Source organism: Glycine max, chromosome 7, assembly GCF_000004515.6.
Source record: "Glycine max cultivar Williams 82 chromosome 7, Glycine_max_v4.0, whole genome shotgun sequence".
Lineage (NCBI taxonomy): Eukaryota > Viridiplantae > Streptophyta > Magnoliopsida > Fabales > Fabaceae > Glycine > Glycine max.
In genome coordinates this window covers 17,501,085-17,514,852 of record NC_038243.2, presented here as the reverse complement: position 1 = coordinate 17,514,852, position 13,768 = coordinate 17,501,085, and the positions used below count along the sequence as shown (strand labels likewise).

At 35.9% G+C, this 13,768-nt stretch overlaps 2 long non-coding RNA genes across 5 annotated transcripts; both read right to left on the bottom strand.

The window, feature by feature from the left end:
- Window positions 1-1,897: 1,897 nt before the first annotated feature.
- On the bottom strand, window positions 1,898-4,598 carry LOC121175122 (uncharacterized). Of its 3 annotated transcripts, none has more exons than XR_005892210.1 (6): window positions 4,442-4,598; window positions 4,275-4,339; window positions 3,926-3,964; window positions 3,650-3,718; window positions 2,428-2,635; window positions 1,898-2,126 (listed from the first exon to the last, which is right to left on the bottom strand). It is a non-coding gene; the product is annotated as an uncharacterized lncRNA (long non-coding RNA). The 3 variants fall into 3 exon arrangements; XR_005892211.1 differs by having other exon boundaries at window positions 4,275-4,336; XR_005892209.1 differs by having other exon boundaries at window positions 4,275-4,598.
- Window positions 4,599-7,783: 3,185 nt separating this feature from the next.
- LOC121175123 (uncharacterized) lies at window positions 7,784-9,445 on the bottom strand. Of its 2 annotated transcripts, none has more exons than XR_005892213.1 (3): window positions 8,883-9,445; window positions 8,291-8,506; window positions 7,784-7,852 (listed from the first exon to the last, which is right to left on the bottom strand). It is a non-coding gene; the product is annotated as an uncharacterized lncRNA (long non-coding RNA). The 2 variants fall into 2 exon arrangements; XR_005892212.1 differs by having other exon boundaries at window positions 7,790-7,922.
- Window positions 9,446-13,768: the final 4,323 nt, after the last annotated feature.

Below are 13,768 nucleotides of genomic sequence, written 5' to 3'. Positions count from 1 at the left end.
GTGTCCGTGACTTGCTGTGAATACGTACATGCAACATCCCAACGGCATGAACGGCATATAAATCTCTGAAAATTGAAGCAACTTCACGTACTTACAATAATTCACTCTATACCACACCAATGTTGTTCATATTTCCGACCCTTCAATCCATGAATCTTCCATCATTTTGGCTTCTTCTAATTGCAATGTGCTTTTGTGCATTCACTATGTCCACTTCTCTCCATGCAACTGCTTTCTCTGCTTCACTCACATTACAACAAACTGATGAAGCAAATGCTTTGTTGAAGTGGAAAGCCAGCCTTGAGAATCAAAGTCAAACTTTGCTATCTTCATGGGTGGCAATAGTTCTTGCAATTGGCTTGGAATTTCTTGTAACATAAATCTTACACATTTTGGAAGATTAAAGGGTACACTTCAAACTCTCAATTTTTCATCACTTCCAAATATCCTCATTCTAAATATAAGTCACAACTTCTTGAATGGAAGTATTCCTCCCCAAATTGGGGTGTTGTACAAACTCACTCATCTTGATTTAAGTGACAATTATCTCTTTGGACCAATTCCATCTCAAATAACTCAGTTAGTCAACTTGACAGAATTAAGGCTTCAGTTAAATGACATTTCTGGTTCCATTCCTCAGAAAATTGGGAAGTTAATCAATTTGAAGTATTTATTGCTTTCAGAAAATAATCTTTTGGGTTCTATTCCTCAAGAAATTAGAATGATAACAAATATGTATCAACTTGATCTTTCTGGTAAATCTTTATCAGGTACAATCCCTTCTACAATTGGAAATTAAATCTTAGCAATTTAGTGTATTTGTACGCTTATGGCAACTATCTATCTGGTTTCGTTCCTAATAATGTGGGGAAACTCCATTTACTTGTCACAATCCAATGTTTGAGAATAATCTCTCTGGACCAATCCCATCTTCCATAGGTAACTTGGTCATTTTGGAGTCTATTCGCCTCTTTGGAAACAAACTCTCTGAACCACTTCCTTCCACTATTGGAAACTTGACAAAGCTCACCAAACTTTCTTTGTCATCAAATAAGCTCTCTCGACCAATTCCTTCCACTATTGGAAACTTGACAAAGCTCACCAAACTTTCTTTGTTCTCAAACAAGCTCTCTGGACCAATTCCTTTCACTATTGGAAACTTGACAAAGCTTACCAAACTTTCTTTGTCAACAAATAAGCTCTTTGGACAAATTCCTTCTTCTATTGGTAACACTATTAGAAAGCGCATTTTTAACATCGATCGAATTGGGTATTCAACATCGGTGCATGACCGTTTTTGAATGTAAGGTAGTTGAAAATAAAAACTTTCAACAACGGTCCAAAACTGACCGTTGTTGAACGACAATAATTTCTACAACGCTGTCTTCTAAGGCACGACATAGTAACCTGTGGTTTTCACATCGGTGGCTATGCTAGCATCGATGTAGTAAACATGACTTTCTACATCGTTTTAGTGAAACCACCGATGTAGTAAGCTGCGGTTTCAACATCGTTTCTTGTGGCAGCACCGATGTAGTAAGCTGTGGTTTCAACATCGTTTCCCTTGGCGGCACCGATGTGAAAAAACCAAAAATTTACATATTAAATAATCAATCTGTTTGATCTAATAATTGTTTATATATATAAAAACTGAGAATCAGTGATTCAAATTATTTATATTATGCATAGTGAATACATATAATCAAGTAATAATTAATTAATTAATTAATTAAAACCTAATAATGAGTACTCAAAATTATCTATATTAGTAATAATGAATAAATATAATTATTAGGCACCTAAAGCAATCAGCTATAGATAATCTACTAGAATCATCACAGGATGAACATTGCACATTTGACAAGGTTTTTCATTTATAGAACATTCAGATACCATATTCATAAGGAATAAAAAATTATTTTCTTATTAATCAATTATTTAGACATCAAAATTCAAAACAAATAATTTAGAGCTTCTAGTGCAGTAAACCACCTTAAGCACCACGAAGTACCTTAAAAAACCACCTTAACAAATAATTTAGACCCATACACAGATATATCAATACCTTGAGCCTTCTCCTTCTCGATCTACTTCTTAATCCAGAAGTATGTGATTCTCAACCCATCCTACAACATCACAATTGAGATACTATTAAGTATTCATAGAAAAATTGAAAAAGAACAAGGTATAAACTACGAATATTTTCATCTAGAAAAGCTAAAACTTAATATACAAGTACCATAAGGGCGAATTCATTGAATAGTTTGACACATAATGGAGAATTGATTTATACAAGTACCATAAATTGAGCATGGTGCAATTGACCTATAAGCTATGACTGTTCCATAGAACTTAATATGACATGGAATAAATTATAGAGTGGAAATAAGATAATTTTCGCCCAATTCATGATAGTAATATTATTACCTTCAACCTCATAGTTGGAGCCCAACCAAGTTTTTCTTTTATCATTGTATTGTCTAAATTACGACCTCGAACACCCTCAAGGCCAGGAATGTGGTGAATAGGAATATTCTTGTTCTCAAAGCCAATAATAATCTCAGCCATCTCATTCATGCTAACCATCTCATCACTTCCAATATTTATTGGCTCTCGGAAGTTGGATTTAGTCAATCTAAACAAAACAATAGACCACAATATCAACTTTTATCAAAGATTACAAACTAACTCAAGAAAAGGATAAAACATCTCCATTATTGCTTGATAAACACCATATCGTGTTCCCCTATCCAACCAAATAAAGAAAATCCTATATTGTGTAAATGCAGAAATTCATAACTTAATGGGTTTTGCAGAGAAATCTACTAACAAATTGGCAACTCCTTAAAATAACTTAACATAAAGAAAAGTGCAAGTTCAGAATTTTAATATTAAACTACAACGTACAAACAATAGAAAGAACACAATAATTCAGCTATGAGCCACAAAATCAACCAAGACATACCTAAGCACATAGTGGCATTGCTATGCTTATTACTTACTCTTTATCTCAGTTATCTCATAGGCCATAATTGATTAGTCAAAAACTGCACCATAATAGTCACTTTCAGGTTAAAATATAACATTTTAGTAAAAAATAATAATAATAATAATTAAGAGAAAAAAATATTATTTTTAAAAATGAGAAAAAATTTGATGGTGAATAAGTTTTCAATTCAAGGGAAGACATACAGTGAGGGGATACATAAGATTTCAATCCCTCAATACCGTTAAGATATATATATATATATATATATATATATATATATATATATATATATATATATAATTCTTTTATTTTTTGGCAATAGCCTTAAGCCAATTCTTATAGTTTTCTAATTGAAATAAAATATATTTAAGTCTATAATTTTTTTAGTTGTAATTCATATAAATTTTTCATTTGTGTTTAGTCTTTAAATTTAGCAAATCTTCTCACTAGTAATTAATTATAAGCGTTATATATAAAAAAGAAAACTAGTATATAATTTTAAGGACATATTTTGTAACATTTAGATGAAAAAACTACAACTTATATATCCACATAGGCTTCCAGCGAATACCCAAAAAAAATGTGCAGTAAATTCAGAGCTCAGACATATAAACAAAAATAAAGAGGACATAAATATCTCCAAAGAGACAAGAGAGTCACCTCTTTGCATTTAAGAACAATGTTGTTGTTAAAATGCGGAACCTGAGTTAGTGAAATTTCTCTAGCTTCCTAACAGACACAGGAAGCAAGATAAGGTCAAAAATTAGCAGATATCAGACAAAAGAGCAGGTTTGAATACAATCACTCAGGCAAAATAGCACAATTTTTTTTTTATCAGTAAAATTAATTGTATTAATATGAAATGGAATACCAGAGGTACTAATTTACAAGGAATATGAAGTATTATATGTAGTGCAGAAGTAGTCGAAGACGTACTTGTGTGGTGTACATCTATTTCTGATTTGGTATAAATACCTGGAGAAGTATAACCCAATCACTCATAGGCAAAGTTGCTACTCTAAAATATCTGATTTGGTATAAATACAAAAGTAAAATTAGAGCATCTTTTTCTTAGCTTTTGCTTTTTGGTCAACTTCTTGAGAGATTTTAAAAAAAAAACCTTTGCTTCTCAAACGGTATAATTCTAAAACAGTTAATATATATATATATATATATATATATATATATATATATATATATATATATATATATATATATACCTGTATAAGTCTGAATTTTTATAAAGATGCACTTCAATATATCCTAATTTTCATAAGAGTTTTACCTCAAAGTAACTGATTAAATGATAAGAATGATGTCGAAGTGGCCCCACATATATCTCTTGTCCTCCTCATTTCATTAGAAAAAGTTGCATTTAGTTGACAATAAAAATTAGAAACTTGTTAGTAGAAGAGAATAAAGATGTCACAATTTTTTACTCTGCATATTTACCTCATCAAAAGATTCAAATATATCAATGCTTGGCTGATGGATGGTGCAGACAACTGTTCTTCCAGTGTCCACTATTTTCCCGATAGCCCTCATAACAACAGCAGCAACTCTTGCATCTAGCCCAGAAGTTGGCTCATCCATGAATATGATAGAAGGATTAGCCACTACAACAACAACAACAACAACGCCTTATCCCACTAGGTGGGGTCGGCTACATGGATCAACTTCCGCCATAATGTTCTATCAAGTACCATACTTCTATCCAAATCATTAAGTTCGAGATCCTTCTTGATAACCTCTCTTATAGTCTTTTTGGGTCTTCCTCTGCCTCGAATTGTTTGCCTTCTCTCCATCTGGTCTACTCTCCTCACTACAGAGTCTACCGGTCTTCTCTCTACATGCCCAAACCACCTAAGTCTATTTTCCACCATCTTCTCTACAATAGGCGCTACTCCAACCCTCTCTCTAATAGCTCCGTTTCTAATTTTATCCTGTCGAGTCTTACCACACATCCACCGCAACATCCTCATCTCCGCTACACCTACTTTAGTCTCATGTTGGCTCTTGACCGCCCAACATTCTGTTCCGTACAAAATCGCCGGTCTTACCGCAGTCCGATAAAACTTTCCCTTTAGCTTGATCGGTACCTTTGCATCACATAACACCCCCGATGCTTTTCTCCATTTCATCCATCCTGCTTGAATGCGATGATTCACATCCCCTTCAATTTCTCCATCATCTTGTATTACAGACCAAGATATTTAAACCGTGTGACTTGAGGGATAATATGGTCTCCTATTTTCACCTCTGAGTTAGATACCCTCCTACTTTTGTTGAACTTACATTCAATATACTCTGATTTGCTTCTGCTTAGGCGAAAGCCATGTGTTTCTAGAGCTCGTCTCCAAGTTTTCAACCTCTCATTCAACTCCTCCCTCGACTCTCCAAGGAGGACTATGTCATCTGCAAAAAGCATGCATCTCGGCGCTATCTCTTGGATTTGTTCCGTGAGGACATCCAGAATTAAGGTAAAAAGGTAGGGGCTAAGGGTTGACCCTTGATGCAAACCAATTGTGATGGGAAAATCGTCTGACTCTCCACCCTGTGTCCTAACACTAGTCGATACCCTATCATACATATCTTGGATAGCTTGAATATATGCAACCCTAACCCTTTTCTTCTCTAGAGCTTTCCACAAAATCTCTCTAGGCACTCTATCATACGCTTTCTCCAAGTCAATAAAAATCAAGTGCAAGTCTTGTTGGTCCATGCGATATTGCTCCATCACCCGCCGTAATAAATAAATCGCTTCCATGGTCGACCTTCCCGGCATGAAACCAAATTGATTCTCAGTAACTTGAGTCTCCTTTCTTAATCTCCGTTCGATCACTCTTTCCCATAATTTCATGGTATGACTCATGAGCTTGATTCCCCTATAATTTGCACAATTTTGTATATCCCCCTTGTTCTTATAGATTGGCACTAACGTGTTTCTCCTCCATTCCTCCGGCATGCGTTTTGACCTCATAATTTCATTAAAGAGTTTGGTGAGCCACTCAAGACCTCTATCTCCAAGAGTTTTCCACACTTCAATAGGTATGTTGTCTGGCCCCACCGCCTTACCGTTACTCATTCTTTTCAACGCTTCCTTTACTTCCTGTTTCTGAATCCGACGATAATACTTATAGTTCCGGTCCTCTTCTCTTGTGTCTAGACTGCTAGAGTCATATCCATATCCATCATTAAATAAGTTGTGGAAATACACCTTCCACCTTTCCTTGATATCTTTTTCATGCACTAAGACTTTGCCTTCTTCATCCTTAACACACTTTACGTGATCCAAATCTCTAGTCTTCCTCTCTCTACCCTTAGTAAGCCTATATATAGATCTTTCTCCGTCCCTGGTTCCTAGAGCTTGGTATAGTCCGTCAAAAGCTTGGGCTCTTGCCTCACTCACCGCCTTTTTGGTTTCATTTCTAGCTATCTTATACTTATCCCAAGTTTCAGAATTTCTACACCTAGACCACTCCTTGAAACACTCCTTTTTTACTCTAACTTTGCTCTGAACACTTTCATTCCACCACCACGATTCTTTACCCCTAGGTCCAAAACCTCTAGATTCACCCAACGTCTCTTTAGCCACTTTAATAATCTCTTGGGACGTCTTGTTCCACATATCATTTGCACTTCCTTGTGATTGTCCACCCCATCCCTCCCATATCTTTTGTTGGAAGATTCCTTGTTTCTCACCCTTCAAGTGCCACCATTTGATCCTTGGTGCTGCCATAGGACTTCTTCTCTTTGCCCTATCTCTAATTCTTACATCCATAACCAAAACTCTATGTTGGGTAGTCAAGCTCTCTCCCGGGATAACTTTACAGTTCAAGCAATACTTCCTATCAGACTTCCTGATAAGGAAGAAATCTATCTGAGAACATGTCCCCCCACTTTTGTAAGTGATAAGATGTTCCTCTCTTTTCTTAAACCATGTATTGGCTATAGAAAGATCCAAAGCCTCCGAAAACTCCAAGATGGATTTACCCTCCCCATTCATCTCCCCTAGGCCAAAACCCCCATGCACCCCCTCAAAACCTCTATCCACGCTACCTACATGTCCATTGAGATCCCCTCCTAGGAAAACTTTCTCTCCTTGGGGTATATCCTGAAGTACCCCTTCTAGATCCTCCCAAAATTTTACCTTAAAGTGTTCTGCTAACCCAACCTGAGGTGCGTACCCACTAATAACATTAAAGGTGTCCTGTCCCACTACCAATTTTAAGGCTATGATACGATCTCCTACTCTTCTTACATCTACGACATCCTTCTTCCACTCCTTGTCCACAATAATCCCTACCCCATTTCTTGATCTGATTTTTCCCGTATACCACAGCTTAAATCCCGAGTTGTCTAATTCTTTCGCTTTTTCACCTGTCCACTTAGTTTCTTGTAGGCACATAAAATTGATCTTCCTCCTCACCATAACATCCACTATTTCCATAGATTTTCCAGTAAGTGTGCCTATATTCCATGTACCAAAGCGAATCCTCCTGTCATGAACTAGCTTCTTTACCCACACCCGTTCACGAAAATGTGGGAACCCTTGCTTACTTTTCACTACATCCGGGCGGCGATGCAGCGGCCCTTGCTCTTTTGACACTGTACTCGAGCCATACAGCGCGTTGCTTCCGGGCAACGACCTAGCATTCACATTATTACGTAATTGATCCATGTCATAGAGATTCGACAAAGTTTTACGTTGGCTGTCGAAAGCCTAACACAACCCTCTCCTTTTATCCGGGCTTGGGACCGGCTAAGAATAGCAAAGCTAACCTAGGCAGGATTAAGGATTAGCCACTAGCTCAACAGAAATAGTCAACCTTTTGCGTTGCTCTGTCGATAGTCCGTTAACACCTGGCAATCCAACAATTTCATGCTTTAGTGGGTTCAGTTCCACAAGTTCAATGACTTCCTCAATGAACATCTGCCACAAACCATTAATCATTTCAAAACTTAGTAAACTGATAAAACATTCAAATTTTTTTATAACATTCCAATTGACACAATATATTCATGAAGTGTGCAAGAAATCCCTATGAGAGGAAGATTGTGCATGGATTCAGGTAACTAATTCTAAAATTTGACTTCTCTAAAGTGACAATTGCATTTCAAAAGGTAAAGTATTAAAATATAGCTTCATAACTATTAATTGGAAAGTTAAATGTTGACATTGTGACAATAAATTACTTCTCTAATCTACAAATATGATGTAATAATTATATGCAGTAAAAATGAAACATAAATAAATTATGCCTAAACAGTAAATGCCAAATTATCAATAATCATCATCACCTCTAGTGCATCAAACAATTTTCGATGGGTTTTCAATTGGAAGAAGATGTAAGCAAAGTATGCTAGAAGCATAACAACGTTGCTTGCTCTTAACAACTGAAGAGTGCTAGTGACTATAGAATGATTGCCTCCTCCTAAGGTGTACTTGAATAGCAATGGAAGCAAATGGAACAGTAACCCCAGCAACAAAAGCAGTGAGTTTACATCTGCCTGCTTCTATTCATTCAATAATTAAATAACAAAACAATTTGATTAGGATGAACTGAAATTAATTCAATTTGGATTTTAATTTCTATTCAATGTGTGAAAGAATTATACGATCAATCAATCAAAAAATTAATGTTAATATAAATCAACTAAGGTTAAAGTCATTGCTTATATGCCAAGGAAACCTGACAATTAGTTCCTCACAAATTGATTACGGAAATTTCTTATCGGATCTCAAAAAGAAAGGGGGAATTACCTTCCATATCTACTTTATTAAAACGCTCCTTTATTGAAACTGGAAAATCAAAAACTCAAAATTGCAAATACAAATCGAATTGAAAAGGAAGCGAAATCGAAAGGGGAACGGAAAGAAGAGAAGAGTTACCTTTGAGTGGATTGCTTTTTCTCCCGAAACCTAACCCTTTCAAGTGGATATGTGTTCTGTCCCCTACTGTGTGTTACACTATTTATAAAAGACCACGATGAAGAGGAAGGTTCCAGAGACGGTGAGGAGAGGGAGGCAGTGGTCGTGTTGGAGGGAGGAGAGTTTGCGGAAGGTGGAGGGGACAAGAGGAGTGGAGTTGAGGAGGAGAGTGTCGTGGGAGGGGAAGGTGCAGGCGGAGAGGATGTCGAGGAGGGTGGATTTTCTGGCGCCGCTGGGGCCCACCGCGACCAGGATTTGAAAGGGGAGGGCGGTGAGGGATGTCTATAAGGATGTAGTAGGTTGGTGGGGTGGTGGTGCATGGGGTGAAGAAGAGAGAAGTAAATTAGGGTTTGGTGGTGGATTTGGTGTAAGACATTGAGGTGGCGCTTAGTTTAGGGGTGTTTGTGATGGTGGTGGTGGTGGGGAATCTGAGGGGTCTTCCATGGAGGGTTGGAGTGAGAGTGAAGAGCTATGGACGGAGGTTAGAAGGACGGAGGGTTTGGGACTTTTGGTTTTCCCTAAGAAGCGCAATGGACGGAGGAAGGCCAAAAATTAAAAATTTAATTTATTATTTAATTTGAAATCAAAGACGGTCACTAGTAAAAAAATGACCTTGTAATCGCATATACTTTTTATCAACTATGGTTTCTACCTAACCGCTTTTAAAACGTTGAATTTAATTTCAAAAATACCACCGTTCATTTGTCTACCTTGGTTTTTAAAAACCGACTTAAATCTAACGATGTTAAAAAATCTTTTTTTAGTAGTGTAACTTGAGAAAGCTCATCCGACTTCGTTTGTTCTCAAATAAGCTAAGCAGAAGCATGCCGGTTGAAATGAACAAGCTTAACAACCTTGAAAATGTTGGATCGAGTGGCCTCAGAATAATTAAGAAGGCGGGGTTGAATTAATTATTTCTAAACCTTTACTAATTAAAAAATTACTCTTTTAAGGCTTTTACTAAATTGTTAAGAGAATAAGGAGTAGAAGAGAAACTTAACAGAAAGTAAAAGAGGAAATTAAATGCACAGCGGAAAGTAAAAGAGTAGGGAAGAAGGAAAAAAACACACAAGAGTTTTTATACTGGTTCGGCAACAACCCGTGCCTACATCCAGTCCCCAAGCGACCTACGGTCCTTAAGATTTCTTTCAACCTTGTAAAAATCCTTTTACAAGCAAAGATCCACAAGGGATGTATCCTCCACTAGAACTGATCCACAAAAGATGTACCCTCTCTTGTTCTCAGTCAAACCCAAGTAGATGTACCCTCTACTTGTACCACAAAGGATGTACCCTCCAATGTGTTGAGACAAAGATCTCAAGCTGTTAAACCTTTGATACTTTGTGAATGGGGATACAAAAGAATTCTCAGGCGGTTAGTCCTTTGAACACTTTTGTATTAGGGAAAGGGAAGAATTAAAAGAATTCTCAGACTGTGTCATTTTGAATTTTTTTACAAGGGAGAAGGGAGATACAAGAGAATTCAGGCGGTTAGTCCTTCGTTCTTTTGGAAAAGAGAGAAGAGAGACACAAAAAGAATTCAGGCGGTTAGTCCTTGGCGAATTCTTTTTGGCAAAGGGAGAAGAGAATGAAAAGATGAATAGCACAAGTTTTCAAGGTTTAGAAAACCAGAAAACTTCAGAAAGCTTTTGGTACAAAGAAGAAGAAGAAGTTCAAAGAGATTCAAGGCTTGTAAAGGATTGTTATGAAATGATTGGAAAAGTATTCAAGATTGATTGAAATGCAAAACAAAGCCTTGCTTTTATAGACTCTTCATGTCTGGTCAAGAAGATCATTTAGAAGAGTTATAACTTTTAGAAAAACTTAAAACCAATTTGAAAAAGTCAAAAACCTTTTTGAAGAGTTACATCTTTTGATTTATCAGAAATAGTCACTAGTAATCGATTACCAAATTAGTGTAATCGATTACACAAGGCTTTTAAGTGAAAGGATGTGACTCTTCACATTTGAATTTGAATTTCAACATTCAAGGGCACTGGTAATTGATTACCAAAACATTGTAATCGATTACAGCTTTTTGAAAATAATTGGAACGCTGTAAATTCAGTTTGAAAACTTTTTCAAACTCATTTTGCTACGAGTAATCGATTACAACAATATGGTAATCGATTACCAGAGAGTAAAAAATCTTTGGTAAAGGTTTTGTCAAAAAATCATGTGCTATTCAAAGTTTTGAAAAAACTTTTTAATACTTATCTTGATTGAGTCTTTTCTTCATTCTTGAATCTTTATCTTGATTCTTGAGATCTTGAACCTTGAATCTTGATTCTTGATTCTAGGCTTTCTTCTTGAGTCTTGAATTCTTCTTGATTCTTGAACTCTTGAATTGTTCTTGATTCTCTTGAGTTGTTCTTTGATTGATCTTTGAACTTTTTGTCATCACCTTTGTCATCATCATTGTTATCATCAAAACACCTTTGAATCACCTTTGATTCACCATGAATCTTTGCTTCTACAATCTCCCCCTTTTTGACGATGACAACTTCTGAAATCAAGAAACACACACACACTTTTTCCTAGTCGATCACTCTCATAAATTCTCCCCCTTTGTTTTTGAATTTATGCTTATCTTAAAAATAAGTTGATTACTCATGTGAATTCTTGATTTAATCCCATTTCTCTCCCCCTTTGGAATCAACAAAAAGCCAAAGTGCGTATCAAACAAATTTAATTTAAACATCCATACAATGTTCATAAAAAATATCAACCAAATCATGAAGCAAGAAGCAAGAACCATAAAACCATGAAGAAAACAACCATGCATAGATTAATTATAAACTCCACATAGTCAAATAACATACTTAATATTGGTCCAAACATACCATGCAAATAAGGAAATAGTAAATTGTTCAAATACCATACTAATATAGCCAAAATACAAGGCTGAAAATCAAAGTACTAATATTAAAATATAAGTCTAAGATGATGGTGGCAGCGGTGGTGGAAGATCGAAGCTTGAACAAATGTAAGATACATCTTCTTCAACCTTTGTCATTCTTGACTCCATTTCATTGAAGCGCATATCCACTTGCAATTCCAAAGTATCAAACCTTTCACCAATAAAGGTTTGAAGACCATCAAACCTTTCCATAATCTTTGAAAGAAGAGATGAATCTTCTTCTTCATTTCCTTCTTCACCAAAATTTCTAGCACCCTTCTTAACCCAAGAGCCATCATGCTCCTTTATATAACCAAAGGATGCTATGACTGAAGTGCCTATAAGGAATGATCTCTTGATTGGAGCATAAGGTTCAGAATCAAGAGGGATGTTGAAGTGTTGAAGGAAAAAGGTAACAAGATGAGGATAAAGCAATGAGGCATTCAATCACAATGCCTTATGCATGCGATATCTAACAAGGTGTGCCCAATCAATTTGTAAACCTTTATGAAAGGCCCACATGACAATGAGATCTTCTTCAGAAACCTGAGCAAGGTTTAAAGATCTAGGGAGTAAGATGCGAACGATAAGGTAATGGAGGATGCGGCTTTCGAAAGCCAATGAACCGGCAAGAAGCCTTCCGGTCATATCCGCTTGGTTGGTGCAAACCAACCGGCGAGCATCATGCATAGAGAAATTGAATTTCCATTCATCAATCAGTGCACCCTCAAAAGGTACACCTTCACTAGGCAATTTTGTTAAATCATAAAATAGGGATTGGTCAATGACCATCTTAATCCCATAGATTTCAGACATTAGAATACCTTCATGAATTTCTAAAATAGAATAGAAAGCTTTGACTAATTCAGAATAGACAGGTAATTTCAGATACATGAATGGAATAAGATTGAAGTTTTCAAATGCTTGTAAGCATTCAAAATTCTCATTTCAGAAGAACTCCATATCTATGAATTTTGGGTCTATAATGAAACGAGACGAAAAGAGGTTTGTGTACTGTATACGTTGTTCCTCTGATGAGAATAATGATCCAGAGGGAATGGAGGGAGGAATTGGGGCTTCCTGTGACCCGGAATGCCGCTGACTCCGACTCGAAGTTCCTTTTCGCTTTTTAGATGGTTCCGCCATTTGAAGAGTTTTTTCAGTATTTTAATCGGTTCAAATGAAAGAGATTGAAAAAAGATGAAGTTTGGGCTTTGCGGGGACTGATTTGGACAAGAATTGAGTGAGATATGGCTGGAAGAAAAATTGGGGGCGAGGGTTTTCGAGAGAGTGAAAGGTTGCAGGTTTTATAATTTGAAATTTGAATATATAGGTGCAGGGACACGTCGTAATCGATTACACAAATATGGTAATCGATTACCAGAGAGCAACTTTGCCAGAAATAACTGCTTGTAATCGATTACACTATTATGGTAATCGATTACCAGTGGTTATTTTAGCCAGAAAACAAAAACAGAAGGCTTTCTAGGAGAGAAGAAGTTTTGAAAACTATATTTGAAAATACTATATTTGAAAATACTTTATGAATAATTTTCAATCATGTAATTTACATATCATGTCATGCAAAAATATTTAAAACATGAAGATAATCAATTTTATCAAAAACAAAAAACAATCAAAACACAAGTATGAAGAATATTGATTTTACTTAAATAAATGAATGAATATTTCATGCAAATAGGATGAAATCAATCAAGCAAATATACTCATGATTTCAAAAAATCAAAAGACAAACAAATAAAGAATTGTTAGTCATCATAATCAAATTGTTTGAATAAAAATTTCAACTTTAAGAGAAATTTTAATAAGATAATGGTTTTGATATTACCTTTTTCAGGATTGAAGTGTCTAGATCTTCAAAGATGATGATCATTCTTTTTCTCCTTGTTTTTCATCCTTGAGAGATGTTCTCGTCACTTTCATAATCT